Source organism: Cupressus sempervirens, chromosome 3 (genome assembly GCF_028749045.1).
Source record: "Cupressus sempervirens isolate cs-2001-9-10 chromosome 3, ASM2874904v1, whole genome shotgun sequence".
Classification (NCBI taxonomy): domain Eukaryota; kingdom Viridiplantae; phylum Streptophyta; class Pinopsida; order Cupressales; family Cupressaceae; genus Cupressus; species Cupressus sempervirens.
In genome coordinates, this window is record NC_143120.1 from 420,584,716 (window position 1) to 420,590,126 (window position 5,411).

The window sequence follows — 5,411 nt, forward strand, 5'->3', positions numbered from 1 at the left end:
ATTAGGAGTCAACCTTGTTAAAGGTTGCAAAACACAATTTTAGGTGTGACCTTGTTAGAGGATTTAATCACCCTGTTAGGAGTGGCCTTGTTAGAGGTCATTAGATAATTCAATCTAGAAATGCCTCCTTGTTAGAGGATTTACAAATAGTTGTTAAGCCAACTCGGTTAAGAGTTTTAGATCACTGCTACAATGGTTAGAAAGTAACAATGAGATGACCTGATTTTGGATGCAACTGAATTGCAAATTATAGATCTCAATTCTGGCTTGTATACTTGATCCTTTCTGATTCAATGTATGTTTGCAGCTCAACAAGGATATTTTGCTTATCCTTCCAATTTGTTTCCTCTAAGCATCATCAAATATTCTATTATGTTCCACACATTCAATCCTCAACTTGACCTTATATTTATATCTTACACATTGTCAAGTCAGCTTGAATACAACTTAGAATAATTAATATTCATCTCCTCAATTGGCTAAAACCACCAAATAATTTAATTGAACTCAATATGCCAAAACAAAAAAAATCCTTCGTTAGCCAACCTTTCTCAGTAGATACTAACTCAAAATGATTTTCATATGTTAACAAAGTAAACTTGGTTAACACTACATAATCACAGAATTCCTATGGTAACCAAGTGATCTCTGTTAACATTGGTTCCATTAAACATTTTATTTATTAATCGAGTGAGCTCTATTAATGCTCAAGTTCTAAAAACTTTCCTTTGACAACCGAGTTAATTTGGTAAACACGGTCTTCTAAACTTGGAAAACTCTAGAATACTCAGCAGATACAGGAAGCTGTCTTCAACGCCCAAGTGAGCTTAGCATACACTGACTAGCAATGATATGACATTTTGTGTAGCATCAAAGACAATACATAATTAATCAATTGTTTTCAACAATCTCCCTCTCTGGCATTGATGGCAACACAACATATCATAATACAATGAAATTTTAGAGCGAGAATGAAGGAACATATCCTTAGTTTCATTCTAATTCTCATCTTTGAGAACTCTCTCTATTAGTGTGAACTCCCTCTGGCTTCAGTTTCTCTCGCTATCAGCAAAACTATATCTTCAACATCTTCTTTTGATAGAAAACTTTCCTTCTTCGATATGAAATAAAGTTCTCCTTTTTTGATATCTCCCTCTTTGTCATCTCTTGAAGTGATAAAAATTTTGTGAGATATGATAGAAAACTTCTCCCTCTTTGACATCTCATGCCAAAGACAATGTTCAGTGAATATCAATGTATCTCATGTATTGATTCATTTGTAATGTGCCTTTGTCAATACTGCATCAATTGATTGGTCTTTTCAACATGCTCTGGTTGATGCATCACTAAATGTCCTCCCTAACTTACCTCTTAGATACAAAAATGCATCCTTGGGTAATGGCTTAGTGAATATATTTGCAATTTTCTATTTAGTATTCACATATTCGATTCTTACCTCTTTATCTTGTACCAATTCTCTCAAAAAATGATATTTTATAGCAATGTGCTTGGTTTTGGTATGCATTACAGAATTCTTTGATATATTAATTGCATTGGTGTTATCACAAAATATAACCATTCAATCCTTGATCTCTATCTTCATACCTGCTAATGATTACTTGAACCAAACAATATTTGAACAATTAATTGTTGCTGCCACATATTATGCCTCTACTATTTTCCTTCTTGCTTGTCTAAGACACTATTATTTTACCAAGAAATAATGCTCCACCACTTGTGCTCTTTCTGTCATCAACACTTCCTACCCAAACAACACCTGTGAATGCTTTCAAATCTAAATTGCCTCCTTTTTTGTACCATAAATCATATTCTTCAATACCTTTCAGATACCTCATGATTCTCTTGATTCCCATCATGTGATTTTCTTTGAGATTTTCTAAGAATCTTGCCACTATACCAACTGCTAATGCAATATCAAGCCTTTTGTGCACTACATATTGCAACTTTCCAATCATTGATATGTATGTGGTTTTATCTACTTCTTTGGAATCATCATTTTTGTAAAGCTTATTTCCATTAGACATAGGTGTTCCAACAAGTTTTGAATCTTCCATTCCAAACTTCTTTAGTATCTCCTTGATATATTTGGATTAAGTAATGTAGATACCATCTTTCTTCTGTTGGATTGCAATCCAACAAAGTATTTTATCTCTCCAAACATAGACATCTCAAATTCTTTATTCATCTCTTCTAAAAATTGCCTTGGATAAGTCATCATTTCCTATAAATAAGGTGTCATCCACAAATATTTCTACCAACACAATTTTTTTGTCTATTCCTTCTTTGATGTACAGACTGGTGCTATCATTTGTTCTTTGAAAACCAATCTTAATCAAGTAGTTATGAAGTCTTTCATACCACGCTCTAAGAGCTTGCTTGAGAGCATACAACTCTTTGTGTAATTTTCAAACCATATCTCTTTTGCTAGGATCTACAAAACCTTTAGGTTGTTCTATGTATACTTCCTCATCAATGATTCCATTCAAGAATGCAGATTTTACATCCATTTGATATACTTAAATCCTCTATGTTGCATATGCTAGTAAAGTTCTAACACCTTCTAATCTTGCAATAGGAGAAAAAGTTTCACCATAATCAATACCTTCTTCTTGAGAATAACCTTTACATACTAACCTTGCTTTGTTTCTTAAATTTTTTCATCTTCATTTAGCTTATTTTTGAATACCCAATTTGTGCTAATTACATTTTTATCCTCGGGTCTTGGAACAAGAGTCCAAGTCTTATTCTTCTCTATCTATTCTATTTCTTCATTCATAGCTTCAATCCAACTTTCATTATCCAAATAAACTTTAACATTCTAGGTTCAAATTCAACAAGCAAACATGTACCTTTCAATTTGTGTCTTGTCATTGTTCTATCTTATTTGTCTCCAATGTTCTGATCAGGTGCACGGTGCATTCTAGCATATCTTGCTAACACAAGTACTTTGGATTTAGAATTCATTCCACTAACCTCTTCATGATATTCTATATCAAGCTTGGGTCCCACTATCTATGACTCAAGTCCATCAGACTCATTTTTCTCTAGCACTAGCTCAGTAGCTTCTGACTGTAACTTAGGTCGTTCAAACTATGACTTGGGTTGCACTAGTTGCAATTCAGTAGCTTTTAGAGATTTTGGGGACTTGGGAGGTGAGGCCTCCTAACTTCCAAATAGATTTGGCAATGTATCATGTTCATAATAACCAAATCTTCTATAATCCTCAGGTTCTCTGTTGCTTTCTTCTTCACTCTTTTCTACAAATTCATCAATTCTCACATGTGCACTTTCTATGATCTTATGAATAGTTAGATTCAAACACTTGTATTCTTTACTTAGATAGGAGTTTCTTAGGAATATTCCTTCATCACCTTTGATATTAAATTTACCTTTCCTAGATTCCTTCAAGATATAACATTTTCTACCAAATACTTTCAAGTAACTTACATTGGGTTTGTAGCCATACCATAGTTCATAAGAAGTTTGATTTGAGTCTTTCTTCAACTGTACTTTGTTTAAGGTATGCACTGGAGTATTGATTTATTCCTTCCATTATTTGATTGCAACAGTCTTTTCTATCATTAAGGTTCTTGCACAATCCATGATAGATATGTTCCTTCTTTCAGCTATACCATTATGTTGAGGTGTACCAGGAGCTAATACTTGTCTCTTAATTTATTTTTCAATGCAAAATTCATTGAATGCATTGGAAATGAATCGACCACCTCTATTTGACCTCAAACATTTTAGTTTCTTTCTCTACTCTTTCCAGATACCATTTGAATTTTTGAAAAGCTTCAAATTTTTCTTTTAGATACATTACAGTCATCATTCTAGAATAATCATCAACAAAAAGAATAAAGTACTTATCTCCACTGTAACTCTCTATTCCAATAGGTCCACATAGGTCTATGTGAACCAACTCCAAGACTTATTTTGAATTATAGTTCTTGCTTTTGAAGCTAGTCTTTCCCATCTTTCCAATTTGACAATTTTTGCATAGACCCATATCAGGTTTCCTCAGACTAGGAATACCTCTTACTTCTTTTTTTTTTGCTTATATTAACCAGATTATCAAAGTTTACATGACACAACCTTTTATGCCATAACTAGCTTTCTTTTACTTGAGCAATAAAATATGAACTTTCACTGAGATCTAGGTAGAATAGATTACCTTTTGTTTGTTTGCTAGACCCAACCAGATTTTCTTTTCCATCCAATAGCTTGGTCTTCCCATTCATGAAGTATGCCTTGAATCCAATGTTATTCAATTGTACCAAACTTAGTAGATTATGCTTTAGTCCTTCAACCTAGTAAGCATTGTCACATCTAAGTTCATTGGTTGGTGAGATACAAGCTTTTCCCTTTATGCAACAAGGTTCATTGTTTCCAAATCTCACACTACCACCATCATAATGTTCCATGTGTTCAAATTTTGATTTATCACTAGTCATATAATGTGAGCATCCACTATCAATAATCCATATATCATTTTTGATAACATGAGACATAAGTGCCATTTTATCTCCTTCATCATCAAATTCATCTTTTACAACAATATATACCATTCCATCATCTTCACTACTATTTGAATCTTTAGCTATGAAACAAGATTTCTTACCTTTTTCCTTGTAGTATTTGTAATTTTTGAAATCCTTCTTACCTTTGAACTTGTTTTGCTTCTTTTCTTCTTTGTCTTCTCTATTTGGGCACCTAGCAGCAATGTGTCCAACTTCTTCACAAGAGAAATAGATTAAAGGAGTTTTACCTTTATACTTTCCTTTGTCTTTGGGACACCTTCTTGCAAGTAATGCTTCAATGGCTTCAAGATCACTGTCAGAAATCTCTTCCTCTTCACTTTTAGATTGTTTTCTTTTAGACTTTTTGGCTTTCTTCTTGATTGATACCTTGGCTTCAAATGTTGACTCAAGATTTCTAGAACTAGGAGTGTAATTACCATAGTTATCTAGTTCAAATGATGTCAACCTTCCAACTAGTGCATCCAAAGTTATCTTGTTATTTGGATCACATCTCATTTCTTGAATAGAAAACACTCTAATTGCATAGATAGGAAGAAGAGTTCTAAGTACCTTGTTTACCATGGTTACATCATCATTTGTTCCTTTAAAGGCTTTGATAGCACTGACACTAGCTTTGATTCTATCAACATATTTTGCAATGTTTTCATCTTCTCTCATTTTCATATGATCAAATTGGCCTCTCAAGCTTTTTTCTTTGGCTCTTTTTATATTATCATCACTTTCATAGATATCCTTTAGTTTAGTCCATATTTCATAAGCAGTAGCACATCCTTTGACATCATCAAATTCAGCATAGTTAAGAGTTGATGCTATGTCAATCATCATGATATTATGATTTTTCTTTTCAAA